The sequence below is a fragment of the Pan paniscus genome, chromosome 17 (assembly GCF_029289425.2).
Source record: "Pan paniscus chromosome 17, NHGRI_mPanPan1-v2.0_pri, whole genome shotgun sequence".
Lineage (NCBI taxonomy): Eukaryota > Metazoa > Chordata > Mammalia > Primates > Hominidae > Pan > Pan paniscus.
This window is the reverse complement of record NC_073266.2, coordinates 65712598-65728047: the sequence shown is the minus strand read 5'-3', so window position 1 is coordinate 65728047 and position 15450 is coordinate 65712598. Positions and strand designations below refer to the sequence as shown.

At 47.5% G+C, this 15450-nt stretch overlaps 1 protein-coding gene across 3 annotated transcripts in view; it reads left to right on the top strand.

Moving 5' to 3' along the window:
• Window positions 1–15450, top strand: part of ZBTB7C (zinc finger and BTB domain containing 7C) — a 386078-nt gene that overhangs the window by 212035 nt on the left and 158593 nt on the right. For all 3 annotated transcript variants that reach the window (XM_034943641.3, XM_055102785.2, XM_034943640.3), the window contains exon 3: window positions 15265–15326. The gene's annotated coding sequence lies outside the window, so the exon portion shown is untranslated. The remainder of the gene's footprint in view (window positions 1–15264; window positions 15327–15450) is intronic.

Below are 15450 nucleotides of genomic sequence, written 5' to 3'. Positions count from 1 at the left end.
CTCAGCATGCCTGGTGTTCAGTCTGAACATCTGAAGAACAGATCAATTGTATGTGTCATGGAGAGGGGGAAGCCATGGAGGGGAATGATTCACTTTACAAAAATGACTTTGTACTTATGTAGCCATGTCTTTAGGGGCTTAAAGTGAGATCTGGGGTGTCGGGATGTTGTCCTGTATGGAAAGTGGAGTTCACCTGCGCAGGTGCGATGCCCACATGCAGCTGTTAGATGTTCTGCACCTGCCTGGGGCTCCAAGGGGGCGGTGCCTGGGGTGGCCCACTTCATCCTGACCAGGGTCAGGCGTGAGCCACACACCTCAGCTTCTCCCCACAGGGAGTGGGACCGTGTCTGTTGCTTTTCAAGAGGCAGGTGGGGACCTGGGCCAAGTGTCAGCTTCCCCATAGAGAGCCCATCTACTTTCTGCTCCGCCAGAGGCTGCTTGGCCCTCAGGGCCTGAGTTTAGATGCTGTTGTGTGGAGTCTGAGCTGGGACGAGGGCAGAAGGCTGATGGCCAGCCTGCCCTGCACCGTGCTTCTGTGTAGGTGCAGGGTGCCTGTGGGTTATCTGAGGTAGCTCTGAATACAGGGACCCATTTCCTGTTGACGGGCATCTGTCTGCTAGAAAACTCTATCCTCATGACTAGGTGGATTTTCATATTATTTATGAGAAAACTGCAATAACAGGCTAGCAACTGGCCTCTGGGTCTTGATTTCACACCTGCCAATGCTTGTGGTATGAGATATTTCATGCCTGTCCTGCTTGTGTTTGGTGTGGTGTATCAGTGATATACCACTGTGGACTGAGTCTGTCTCCAGGTAGGGGTTAGATTTGCCCTCCTCGTCCTTCCCTGATCTGGCCTGTACTACAAACACCGGCCACACGGGCCCTTCACCAAGGCAAAATATGGAGTGTGGGTCACTAAATATGTCTGGGTTGGGTTTTCTGACATATGAACCTGAAAGGGGCACGACCAGATGGGAGATGTGGATGGTTTGGGGTCACTGTGCCTACTCCAGAAGGGTTTCTTGCTGACTCTTCACGGTTAATTCACTCTTTAGAGTCCCTTGGGAAATCCCAGTGTCGTGCAGTTCTAAAATAGGTGTCATATGCTGGGCTCCAAGAATACTGGCAGCCAGGGTCTATTCTCCAGGCAGGGTGGCTAAGGGTTCCTTTGCAAGTAAACTGACTGGCCCAAGAGTCAAAAAAAAATTACACACACACACACACACACAAATACATTTCCTCAAATTCTCACCCGAAGTAGAGAAGTGCTAGAAGTGTCACCACTCAGCATGCAGTTTTGAATACCTTCTTTCATTTTGAGTATAGCGCTCAAGCCTTCCCTCAGCCGTAAGCAGTGTCTCCGAGCCTGGAACTTCTTGGATCATATCCTCTGGAAAATGACCAGATCCCTCCCTAATCCTCCACAGAGAAATGACCAACTTTTTAGTGTCTTACTCTTAACTATAAATGGTGGTGAAGTATCAGCTGGTATTTGTAGAAAGGAAACCTCTAACAGGAGACAGAGAGAAAGAGAAGGGAGGAGGAGGAGGAGGAGGAGAATGAGGAGGAGGGGGAGGGGGAGGAGGAGGGGGAGGAAAAGGAAACAATTATACAACAACAGAAAAAGAGCTCGAAGGAATAGAGCCAAGCCCAGGAGTGGAAGAAAACTTCAAAAAAACTGTAATTGATGTCCTCAGAGAGATAAGAGGAGATAATGCATCCATAAAGTGAGAATGGAAGGTTATAAAGAAGAAACATCCAAGGAATAAGGAATTAAACATATAATAGCAGAAATTTAAAATTCAGTAGAAGATTTGAGGGAGAGAAATGATGGACTTTCTCAGAATCTGGGAAAAGAAGACAATGATTTAGAAACGAGGATTTGAAAAAATTAAGGAAATTAGGAGGGCCAGCAGTAGGAGTTCCAGAAATGGAGAATAAAACCCGAGGAGAGGAAAGTATCAGAGAAGTTATACAAGAGCTTCCAGACTGCGAGAATGAATAGCACAGACCCACAACGGGGCACATCATTGTGGAATTTCAGAATACTAGAGATAATGAGAAGAGTTATAAAACCTTCAGAGAGAAAAAAAGGAGGTTGCCTGCAAAAATCGGAACACAGAACAGCGTTAGACTTTCTACCAGCGTTCCTGGAATCTAGAAGATAGTGGGACAGTGCCTTCAGCCTTCCAAAAGTAAGTGGTTTCCAGCTTCGCTTTCTATTCCTGCCAGTCAAGAATGAGAGGAATAAAGTCGTTTCAGGTAGGCATGGGCTCAGATGATGTGCCTCCAATGCAGCCTTTCTTAGGAAGCTTCCAGAGGAGCATTCATGCCACTGAAACCAGAGTAAACCAGAAACAAGCATGGTGTGTAGGGTAGACAAGATAATGGACTCCCAAAGATGTCCATATCCTAATCCCCAGGGCCCGTGAAAGCATTAGGTTACACGGCAGAAGGGATTGAAGATGGTAGATGGAATGAAGGCTGTGAATCAGCTGGCCCTGAGATGGGGAGATCACTCTGGGTGATCAGAATGTGCTGGATTGGATCATAAGGGTCCTTATACATGAAAGAGGGAAATGGAAGAGAGGTCAGAGGGAGGCAATATGGGAAGGGCTCGCCCGAGGTTGCAGGCTTTGAAGATGAAGGAAGGGAGCTCTGAGCCATGGAATGTGGTGGCCTCTAGAAGCTGGAAACGTCAAGGAAACAATTCTTCCTGAGAGTCTCCAGAAGGAATGCAACCCTGCCGACACCTTGGTTTTAGCACGCTGAGACCCATTCCCAACTGCCGACTTCCAGAACTCTAAGATAAGAAATCTGTGTTGTCTTAACGCCACTTGGTTTGTGGAAATTTGTTAGAGCAGCACTCAAAACTGATGCAGTGTGTCTGGAGGTCCAATGCAAGAATCCAGGTGACAGCTGTGCACCAGGCTTCGGAGCACTTGGTCTAGGACTGGAGTTGGAAGATGGGGAACTCTAGACGGGGTGATTCTAGGAAAAAACAAAAAAGGAATGGACAGATTCCTAACTTGCTGAACTGTCTAGGAAGGGATTTTAACAGACCTGGAAGTCAGTTTATGTGTAAATAAGAGTTAAGTGCATATAAAGCCATTGTTTTTAACAATGAAAGGAAAAGTACAACGTTATGCAAGAAGGGAAATCGTATCTTGGGCTCATCCATGAATCATATCTACCTCATCACAATACTGCAAACACTGACAATTGATTTCACTAAAAATGATGGTATCAGGAAGATACAGGGAACAGAAACATGTGGTTAGAGGGAGATAAAACCTCATTTTCATTATGAGACACTAATAGATAATATCTAAAGTAGGAAATCTAGAAATGTGCTATGAACTGAACTGCGTCCCTCTATAATTCTTACGTTGAAGCCCTAGCTCCCAATATGGCTGTATTTGGAGTAAGGAAGGAATTAAGATTAAGCAAGGTCATAAAGGTGGAGCCCTGATCCCATGGGATGAGTGTCCATCTAACAAGAGACACCATATTCTCTCTGGCATGTGAGGGCACAGTGAGAAGGTGGTGTCTGAAACCAAGAGCAGAGCCCTCAGCAGAAGCTCAACTGGCCGGCACCTTGACCTTGAACTCTCCCAACCTCCAGAACTATGACAGAGTTCTGATGTTAAAGTCACACAGTTTATGACATTTTTGTGACAGCAGCCCTAGCTGACCAATACAGCATTTTATTTATAAATATGTCAGTGAAGAACAGGAGAAGTGGCTTTTTAAAAATTGAGAGCTGTTATCTCTGGGAATTGGGGCTCAGTGTGGAGAGGGCTGGAGCAGGGGCTGCTATTTTTCATTGCTGAGCTTTTATTATTTTTGATTTTGTAAAACCATGTATATTTATCAGTTTGATTTTTAAAAGTTAGCCAATTCAAAACAATAAAAGTAATTTATTGACTTAGGTAAATGAAAAGTTTGGAGGCAGGATGATCTTCAGGAGCAGTTTGATCTGGTCCATAGCTCCATTTTTCTGTGACTAGCTCAGCATTGCTCACTGGACTTCTTATGGTAACAAAATGGCTGTAGCAGCTCCAGGCCTTGCATGCACCTTCCACATCTCCAATAGTGGAGCATCTTCCCCAGAAGTCCCCAGCAAATATCTCCTTGCATCTTATGTGACAGAATTTGGTCTCGTCACCATGGCCAGGGAACAGAGTTGAGCTGATTGACTTAAGCCAACCATGACCCACCCCTGAAACACATTGGCTGTGGGGGCCAGGTGGTAATCTGGAAGGAAATTAGCTTTCTCTTTCCAAGAGGAAGGCAGAATGAAAGGTGGATGGTTCAAAGTAGCAAATATTCACTACAGATATGTTCTTCTGAAGGGCATTTTCCTTCTTCTCTTCATGAGTTGCAGGTGCCTGCTAACACTGTACTTGAGATTGGTTGGTTGGTCGGTTGGGTGGTTCATTGATTTGATTGCATTTGGGTTAAATATTGACTTTTGCTATATGTGACCCATAGAGCTGGGTCTAGAAAAAAAAGACTTTCAGAAGGGAAGTTAAAAGAGGAGAGGATCCCATACAACATAAAGGATTTCAGAACATGAAGAATGAGAGATAAGTCCATGGCCACATCTTCTTATGGGGACATGTGCACAGTGGTGACACAATTGGACATAAACCTTGCCTCAGGAGGATGGTTTGATTGAGAGACTCCTAGACATCCCTCTGACCCCCAAATCCTTCCCCAAGCAACCTACTGCAGATGCCTGAAATTACATATTAGAAACTCACCTCTGTAAGAATTTCCTGTCACCTCTGGGAGAGTGGTGCATTTGGCTGTTGTCTGTTACTAAAGCTGTAAAGTTAGTTTGCCAAATCCTTCCTAGACAGCTGCAATGGGAGGAAGTCTTGGGTGGGGATGCACGGAGGGGAAAGGCATCTGGAGAGATACAGCCCACTCCCCAAAGGGTGGAGTAGGGAAGAAGCAGCCCCAGGGGAGGACTGGACCAAGGTGGGCACGCCAGCATCAGGTCCTTAGTCTCTGGAGAAGTAGCCTTCCTAGGTCTGGATAAGGAGGGCACTAGATGCCCTCTAAACTGCAATTAACTGTCTTGCCAAATTTATCAGCTTTCTCCATTCCCCCTGACTGATACCCACAGCTAGAGGAACACTTGGGACAGGAAGGCTGCTGTCCAAGATGTCCACCATGTCTGCTCCCATCAACTGAGCCAAATGCTTTCCTGGAGGCAGCTGGGCTTCGTTCCCAAACCTGTTTATGCCAGTGGAACTTGCTATTGTAATTATGCAATTTAATTAAATATTATACGAGCCAATTAAATACTGTTGCAAAAAAAAAAGAAGAAAATATTTCTATGAAAACTAAGTTGAAGCTTTGGAAAGACTCACAAAAACATTTTTGAGTCATTTTGAGTCATTTTTTTAAAATGCTGTTGAGTTAGGTGTGGGTGAAACAACTGCGGAAGGTTGTTGGGGAAATATCAAAAAAATCTAGGGAGACTTTTTACACTCAGATTATTTTGCCAATGTATTTAATTTGTCATTCAACTGGAAAAAAAACCTGAAAACTGGAAATTGTAGGCAATGCCATATGTATTAGTCTGTTCTCACACTGCTAATAAAGACATATCCGAGACTTGATAATTTTATAAAGAAAAAGAGGTTTAACGGATTCACAGTTCCACATGGCTGGGGAGGCCTCACCATCATGGCAAAAGGCAAAGGAGGAGCAAAGTCACGTCTTACATGGCAGCAGGCAAGAGAACATGTGCAGGGGAACTCCCCTTTATAAAACCATCAGATCTCATGAGACGTATTCACTATCACGAGAATAGCAGGGGAAAACCCGCCCCCATGATTCAATTACCTCCCACCACATCCCTCCCACGACACGTGGGGATTATGGGAGCTGCAATTCAAGATGAAATTTGGAAGGGGACACAGTCAAACCATATCACCATATGAGTATGGTTTATGTAAGAAATAATAATAGAAACAATTTACCAAAAAATAGAAAAAGACCTTAATGTTACATCAAAAGTTTGGTGAATGAATGTACAAGTATATATTAAAGGTTAAAATCTTTCAGGTAGCTCACTAGTCCAGACAGCTAAGAGGGCCCCTACCATAGTATATTTGCCAGGGCTTTAGCTCCTAGAAACTCACTCCTACTTCTCTGAATCAGAGGCTGGTACACAGAGATTACATTTTTGGGCCACAGATGCTTAGTTGGCTGAGTTTCCCAGAGCTGGCAAAATTGGGAGTAGCCAAGGGGAAGCAGGGATGGGGATGACTTCAGCCTGAGCCAGTCCCTCTGCCCCCTCCCCCCTCCCAGATGTGTCTCTGCAGGGCCCGAACAAAATGCTGCACTCCAGCCCCCACTCCTCCTCATCTGTTCTCCCTTCCCCACAGCTATCCAAAGACTCAAGCCCAGAGTCAGCTGGTGGGCATTTGGGGTTCCTCAGCTGCCCTCCTGGCTGTATTTCCTGATCCTCTCTGCACATGTCATCTGCTCCAGCCAGACCTGGTAACTCACTGCCCTGGTGATGCTGGGCCTGTCCCTGCCTCTGCAGCGTTGCTAAGAATCTCCCCTATCTAGACTGCCCTTCACCCCTGTCTCTCCAAATCCTCCCCATCCTGCAAGCCTCTGTTTACTCTGCTGCCCCTGGGAGCCCTCTCACATTATCTCCTGAGCTTACTGGGCATGATCACCTTGCTGCACTTAATTCTCACCAGGGTTCACTGGCCTAACCACACCTCCCCCCAGCTATGCAAGTGGAGTCCTTCTTTAGCCCCTTTCTAGATTTTAGTTCAGACAACCCCCCCAATATCACCACTCTGCATGGATGCACATATTTCACCATGGATGCTCCTGCAATGGACAGAGAGCTGCAGGATGACTTAGAAGCTGGTGTGAGAGACCCCTCCTCCCCTGGCTGTCTGGGCAGGGGGTAGGGTGGGGAATCCAGGAGTACTTCCCTGAGTCTAGAAAAAATAAAATGTACGTGACTGAGCAGAGGACCCAGATTGGGCAGCCAGACTAGGGAGATGAAGCCTTTGTTCCTTGGACAGGCTCATCTGCCCTCCCCTCCCTTGGCCCAGGCCCCACTGTTGGCCTTGGCTCTGGGCTCAGCCCTCCCTCTTTCTCAGGGCTATTTTAAGATTCTAGGCCAAGGTCACAGAAATGTGGACTTCTAAGGGGCTGTCACCCCAGAGCAATGACTGAAGGAGGATTCCATTATCTCAGCCACACACAGACACAACCTCCCCCACTCCCTCTGAATCACACCATGGCTTCATGCCCTGCTGGCTAGGTGGCAGGGAGTAGACCCCAGCTGACCCTCCATAAATGCTTGCTGGGCTTCCCAGAGGCACCCCCACGATGGGTCCCTGGACCAAGGGGCTTCATTCTGCTTCTGTCTCCACACTGACGAGGCAGGATGCTCAGAGATGACTCCACGCGCCTGCCACCTTGTTTCAGTGGATCCTGGCCTCTCCACCCTTCCCTGCAGGAGCTGGTGAGTGTCCATCCTGCTGGGGAGGGGAGCAAAGCAGAGCAGGAGCAGCCAGGGGAGTCACCTCTGAGATATGCTCTCAGCGCTGCGGCAAGTGCCCCCATTAACAAACACAAGGTTTCTCCTATGGCGTGTTCCTTCCACTTGAATTCTGCTATTCATTTTGTTCAGCAAGTACTCTGTTGGGAGGTTGGGTAAGGGGCTTATAATCAGATTTTTTTTTTGGATGGGGGAGCAAGAGGCATGCAAATAATTACTATTTAATTCAATACCTGTTTATTGAACACCTACTATACCTGGTGTTGGGAGTGTGGGGAATAGGAAAAGGCTGGGCAGAGTCTAGCCTCTAGACCTGCGAGGAGGGGGCTAAGTCTATTATAGATCTTCCCTCTGGAAGTCAGGGAGAGTGTGCCTGGCCCGGGGTGTATTCTCAGAAAGAGTGAATTAAGAGTAGAATCGTTGCCTAATAGCCAGAGGTGCCCGGGTTGCTGGGGTGCACAGCCCTGTTTGCATCACCAGCTGGAGGCCCTGCTGGCCTCCCCACTTGACTTTCTCACACAGTCTAACATTTTGGCCAGACATGGTTGCACTTCAAGTTGGAAGGATTGTGCAGGTCTCACAGTCCTCCTCCAAGTCCCCAGCATGGGGCCTGGGAGTCCAGTGGGGACTCAGTGATGCCCTGTACTTATTGGCACCGAGCGTTGTGTTTTGAAATGGTTGATTTTTTTTTAATTAAGAAACTTTATTATTTAGAGCAGTTTTAAATTTATAGAGAAATTAAGCAGAAAGTACAGAGTCCTTACAACACATCCCTTTGCAATACCCTCCCTCGCCTTGTTTCTCCTATTATTACCATCTGGCATTAGTGTGGCACATTTGTTATAATCGATGACACAATATTGACACATTGTTATGAACTAAAGTCCATCATCCACTGGGTTCAGTGGCTCACGCCTGTAATCCCGGCACTTTGGGATGCCAAGGCAGGCAGATCACCTGAGGTCCAGAGTTCGTGACCAGCCTGGCCAACATGGCGAAACCCCGTCTCTACTAAAAAGACAAAAATTAGCCAGGCGTGGTGCCACGGGCTATAGTCCCAGCTACTTGGAGGCTGAGGCAGGAGAATCACTTGAACCCGGGAGATGGTGGTTGCAGTGAGCCAAGATCACACCACTGCACTCCAGCCTGGGTGACAAAGCAAGACTCCATCTCAAAAAATAAAATAAAGTCCATCATCAACCGTTTACACTGGAGTTCACGGTCCATGTTGTACCATTTTATGGGTTTTGACAAATGCATAATGTCATCTATCCACCTTTACAGTATCATGCAGAATAGTTCCACTGCCTTACAAATCCTCTGTACTCTGTCTATTCATCCTTTCCTCCCCCAACCCCTGGCAACCACTGATCTTTTTACTGTTTCCATAGTCGTGCCTTTTCCAGAATGTCATATAGTTGGAATCAGACAGTATGTAGCCTTTTCCAGTTGCCTTCTTTCACCTGCTTTCATGTTTTTTAGTAATATGAATTTAAATTTCCTCCATATCTTTCTGTGGCTTGATTGCTCATTTCTTTTTATCGCTGAATTACATTCTTTTGTCTGGATGTTCCACAGTTTATTTATCCACTCAGCTACTGAAGGACAGCCTAGTTGCTTCTGGTTGTTGGCAATTATGAATAAAGCTGCTATAAACATTTGTGTGCAGGTTGTTGTGGGGATATAAGTTTTCAAATTGTTTGGTAAATACCTGAGAGTGTGATTGCTGGAGTCTATGGTAAGCCTGTGTTTAGCTTTGTATACAACTGCCAAACTGTCTTCCTCAGTGGCTGTACCATTTTGCATTCCAAGGGTGGTTGATTTTAATATTGGAGATAAAGCAAACATAGCCTCTGAAGGATCCTGGGAGGGGCAGCTGCTGCCTCCCTGTCACTGCAGACTCTCAGCTGGACAACCCCCGGGCCTCTCAGGACTGAGGCTGGCCCACCTGCTGTGAAAGCTCAACACACCAGGCCTTGTTCTCACCAAGCGCTGGGCTCCCGCTAGCCCCAGAAGTACTTTCTCCAGGAATGTGGTCAGCTATCATTTATGTGCCTGCCCCATGCGAGGCACTGAGGACTGAGCAATAAGCATAGTGGCTCAGTGTCCTCCACCCACCACCATGGAGCTCACCTCCCAGGGAAAAGCCAGCCTTGCTGGCCCCAGCTGAGGTCCTGCACCAAGTGTTTCTCCTTGTTCTTTTATTTTATTCTTGCTTCAACCTTGTGAAATAGGATGTAGGTAGCGTTATTATGCCCCATTTGCTGGTAAAAATCTGACGCAGAGAGAGGTTAAGTCACTCGCCCAATGTCACACAGCTGGTCGATGGCAGGGCCAGGCTGCCTCTGAACCACCAAGCATTATGGCCTCCTGGGAGCTACAGACCCTGCCACAGGGCCCATGACCTGGCCATCCTCCCAGCCACAGACACTCACTGAGGGGTGGCCATGTGCTCATCTTCCACCTGCTGGAAGGTCAGAGGAAGCAAAGCACAGCCCGTTCCTATCCTCCCACCTCTGCAAGGTGGGTGTGTGCAGGCCCTGGGCAGGGAGTTTGGGAACCTGACTTCCGCTCTTGTCTTTAGTGTGCTCAAGGCAAGGTATTTGGCCCCACTGGGCTTCCGTGGCCTTGGTTGTAAAGTGAGAGATTTGTACGACTCCCCCAAGCATGGGACTTGTTTTCCCCAAAAGAGACTCCAAGAAGAACAACACCAATTTTGTGTCACATGCCGATTATAAGTGCTGTGCCAGAGAAAGGTTAGTGCAGATTGGGTGGTGGGGGGAAGATGTCATGAATTTGCCTCAACTTTCAAGGCCTCTCTACAAAGGCTGCTGAGAGGAGGGGTCTTTAGCAATGGGCAAAAAGGCCATGGACAGCAAGGCTGTGTCTGCAGTGGGCTCTGCACTGTGCTCAGCTCAGGGCCTGCCTCTCTGGGGTGCCTTGGGCCTCCCATGCACTGAAGCCCACAGTCGCTGTTTCATTCTAGGCATAAAATCCCACTGTCCCCAAACCATCCTGTCTAGTGGCTGTTCCCTTCTGAATGATGTTATGCAGGCTAAATTTCATACTAAACTCACAAGTCATGTAGGTAGAGTTGCAAAGGGCCCCTGAGTTCATGGGCTTGGTTTGAGCACTGCTTCAGTGTCTGCTAGCTGGATGACACTAAGACAATTGCTCAGCTCCTCTGTGCCTCCATCATCTTGTCTACAACCCTCCTGCAAGGAGTTGGCAGGCAGGATTCACACCTTTTCATATCTGCATCCCCAGCAGGTACTCAACAAATGTGTTGAATCTATTCTACCTACCTGATACATACGTGGGAAAATACTTCTTTCATCATAAACCATCATATAGTTAATATCAATGGTAATGTTAAGATTAGTATTAATGTTGTTCCTTACAGAGTCTTGATTCACACTTAGTCTTCTTCTTGCTCCTGATAATCCCGGGCAGTCTGGAGGTGGGGGCAAGAGTGTTTGTGGCCACACATTCACAGACAGACACTGCACTCCCACCTTCCCAGCATCTGCCCGCACCCAAGGCAGAGAGAAGAGGGACGGATGATGATAGGGAGAGAAAAGGATGTCAGGAAAAGCCTTGGCCAACAGCACTCTGGTCAAGGGCCAAGTGTTTCTCCCCACGACAGCAGGCAGGAGCCAGAGCCCCTCCACTCCACTCCCTGAATGTTGCTTCCGTTTCTCACCTGTTGGGAAGAGCCAGGAGCATCTGCCCCGCAGAGGCCAGCCCTTGACAGACAGCACTGGCTGGTCACCGAGCCAAGGAGAGACAGAGCTTGGATGATGCCCTCCTGCCCCTTTCCAGCCATTTTTGGAGATTCGAGAAAACAACTCATTAGTCTTGAGTATTCCTTAATGATCTAATGAGAGCAAGGTGAGCCAGGTCGTCGGGATTGAAAGCACCTAGGTCAGGGCCTGGGAAGGCACCTGAAATGATTAAGGACCTTGTTCTGGCTGCAGAGGTGTGAACTCATGCCGTATCTATCCAAGGCGAGGGGCACCTGGAAGGATGGGTGGGGGAGAGGCAGCAACTGCTAACTTGGAAGGTCACTAGCTAATTTCACATTCCTAAAATCGAATCATAATTTTATTTTTCTAAGTTGGAAGAACCTTTGAGACCACTCCCTTGTTTTGCAGATGGGAAGACAGAGGGGACGAGGCTTGTCCAGAACCCCTGTCAGTCTCCCCCTGTCTCCAAAGCCTGGATTTTTTTTTCTTTTTTACTTCTAACATTATTTTTGAGGCTTAAAGTACATTCCAAGAAAAAAAATCCAGGGCATAGAAAAAAAATTACCCATGCTATTTATTCACTCTCACTTGGAGAAGCTGTTAGCTCTAATGACCTTTCCAAATTAATAAAATCTGTAAATGCTCAATTGTTTATTGCACACATTGAGTTACACCTCTAAGTGACTGGAAGGAACTGAGCGTTCACCTGGAATATTTAGCTCCAGGGCTCTGCAGCCAGCAGTCATGCTTTGTGCCCTGGGCAGGGGAGCTATGGTTAGAATTCCCTGAGAAAGGAGGCAAGGCAATCCGGCAACCATGGTGTGCTCAGCCCTGAGCTACAGCTTGTGGTGGACAAAAAAATGTTAGCAATAATCATTGCTCAGGGTTCCTTTCAGGGACTTATTAGAAGAGACCAGATTTTCAGACAAGAACATGAGATAGTACCTAAGAAGTGATTGATTATGGGCTGTGGCATTCAGAGAAAGAACAACTGGGAGGGATCTGGAAGGCTTGATGAGGGAGATGGACTTTGATGTGGACCCAGTAGAAAGAGTAAAATTAGGTCAGATGGCACAGGAAGGGGCTTTCTAGGCGGGGGTATGAGGTGAACAAATGGTAACAATGAAAGTGTAATAGGAGCCCAGGTTCCCGGTCGGGAGAGCAGACAGGGGACACAGGGATAGGACTGGCTAAGTGGAAGGAGGCTGAGTTCTGGAAGGTGATGGTGTTTGGATTTTAAGAGGTGGGAATAGGAGAATCCTGTCTCTCAATGCTCAGACCCCTCTCTCTGTCTGAGGCCACATTGCACAAACACCATGCTTATGAGCCATGGGCTCTGATATAGTTTGGCTGTGTCCCCACCCAAATCTCATCTTGAATTGTAACTCCCATAATTCCCACATTCTGTGGGAGGGACCCAGTGGGAGATAATTGAATCATGGGGCTGGATTCCCCCATACCGTTCTCGTGGTAGCAAGTGAGTTCTCACGAGAGCCGATGGTTTTATAAGGGGCTTTTCCTCCTCTTCACTCTGCATTCTCCTTGCTGCCACTATGTGAAGAAGGATGTGATTGCTTCCCCCTCTTTACTCTGCATTCTCCTTGCTGCCACTATGTGAAGAAGGATGTGTTTGCTTCCCCCTCCACCATGATTTTAAGTTTCCTGAGGCCTCCCCAGTCATGCAGAACTGTGAGTCAATTAAACCTCTCTCCTTTATAAATTACCCAGTCTTGGGTATGTCTTTATTATCAGTGTGAGAATAGACTAATACAGGCTCCCTGGCCCAGTCACACTGTCCATTATGTCCTTTGGTCCCAGTGAGTCTCCCTGTCCAAGCTTGTGAATGACACAGGCCACTCTGACTTCCAAAATGAAGATGGACTGAAGTCTTGCAGAGAAACAGTGTGGAGGTGTATGCTGTGCTATTGTTGCAGGGGGATATTTATTTTAACCATTTGTTAAGTGTGTAATTCATTGAGTACATTCACACTGTTGTGCAATCATCACCACCATCCATCCTAGAACTTTTACATCTTTTCAAACGAAGCTCTGTCCTCATTAAACAATAACTCCTCATTCTCCTCTCCCTGCCCAGCCCCTGGCAACCACCATTCTACTTCCTGTCTTTTTTTTTTTTTTTTTTTTTGAGACGGGGTCTTGCCCTGTTGCCCAGGCTGGAGTGCAGTGGCACCATCTCGACTCACTGCAAGCTCTGCCTCCCGGGTTCACGCCATTCTCCTGCCTCAGCCTCCCGAGTAGCTGGGACTACAGGCACCGGCCCCCACACCCGACTAAAGTTTTGTGTGTGTGTATTTTTAGTAGAGACGGGGTTTCACCGTGTTAGGCAGGATGGTCTCCATCTCCTGACCTCGTGATCTGCCCACCTTGGCCTCCCAAAGTGCTAGGATTACAAGCATGAGCCACCATGCCCGGCCTTCTACTTCTTGTCTTTATGGATTTGACTTCTCTAGGTACCTCATATAAGTGGAATCATACAGTATTTGTCTTTTTGTGACTGGCTTATTTCACTTAGCATAATGGCCTGGAGGTTCATCCATGCTGTAGCCTGTATCCGAATTTCCTTCCACTTTAAGGCTAAATAAAATTCTGCTGTATGTATATACCACATTTGTTTATCCATTCTTCTCCCAATAGACGTTTGACTTCCCTCCGTCTTTTGGCTATTGTGAACAATGCTGATGAACGTGGATGTACAGATATCTGCCCCATTCCCTTGCAGGAGGATTGAGCTTTTTAAAAACAAAGTGCTTCCAGCTTTCAAATGATCAGAGCTGATCTGCCGGCCCTCACTGCTAAGGCTCCACAAGGAGCAGATTGCCAGCTTGCCACTGCTTGTGTGCTAAGACCCTCCTCCCTTGAGCAGAGCTGCACAGTATCCTCTGCCAGGGACACAGATCAAAGCTGGCCTCTCGCACCCACCCCTTTCCCCATTCCGAGCTAGGCTGCTCAGTCTGCGCTTCAGCCAGTGTCAAGGCCTCTTTGCCTTCACTTCTTATCCTGAAGTGCATCAGTCATGTCGAATTTGTCCCTCACTGAGGTAGCAAATGCTTTGTGCCCTTGCTTGGTAAGTTCTTTCCCCACCTTCAAAAATGTATTTAGCCACGATTGTAAAAGCCAACTAAAATCACTCATTAACAGTCTCCCCTCCTGTCCAAGGAGCTCCCCACTTCCTGACTCCCTCCAAAAATCCACATATGCATCAGCAGAACTAAAGGGCATCCTGTCTTGAAGCATCACTGCCTCTGGGCGTTAATTGCCCAGACTCACATTACAACACATTACAGTGATGACACACTCAGGCGAAATGCAGGAGAATTCACAGTTCAGGTTCGCGTTGTCATTAACTCAAGTCTTTGGTGTCAACTCCCTCCCGCCCCGAACGTTCCTGCCTGGCCTTACAGTCAACCTCCCCGATGCATTTTCTGGCCTTTGTTGGTTTGTGTCAGCTCTTGAACATTATTTAAATGTAGTTTGGGGTCCATGAATGCAATTACCATTGTGTTATTATTCAGAGCCAGATTGTTAAGATGCAGGCAGCTGTACAAGGAGATGCCCTGTGCTGTGAGGTCCAATTTAGGAAGGCCTTCCGAGCTGCACGCGCAGGGTTGCTAGGCAACCCCATGCTACAGAAGTGGAGGCCTCACTCCGGAGTGGGAAGAAGCCAGGGCGCCTTCAGGGAATTGGAGGCAGTGGTCAATCTGAGACTGGCACAGCGCCGGGGAGGGAGAGGGAGGCAGCGTGGGCCGAGCCCACGGGTCTGGAGGGGTGGAATCCTGTGAGGAGCGAGGGGCACCCACCCAACTAGCATGCGGTGTGCCTGGGGAGGGGAGAGTGCTGCTGGGAGTGAGAACACAGAGAAGGTGCAGAAGCCTGAGGTCGGCCAGGAAACTGCTGAGGATACCCAGAGCAGATGCTAATATGATTCTCCGTCCCTTTCTTCTCTTTGCAGGAAATGAGCAGATTTGCAGAAAAACTGGTGTCCTGAAATTTAAAACTAAGGCATCGGTGCTTGTGAGTATGAATTTTGCTTTTTTAGTTCTGTGGCTTAACAATGTTCCTGGGAAGTGGGTGGACTTCCCTGTTAGGGGAAAAGAGCATGACCTGGATGGGATCGGCTTTTGGTTCTTCTTCTGGA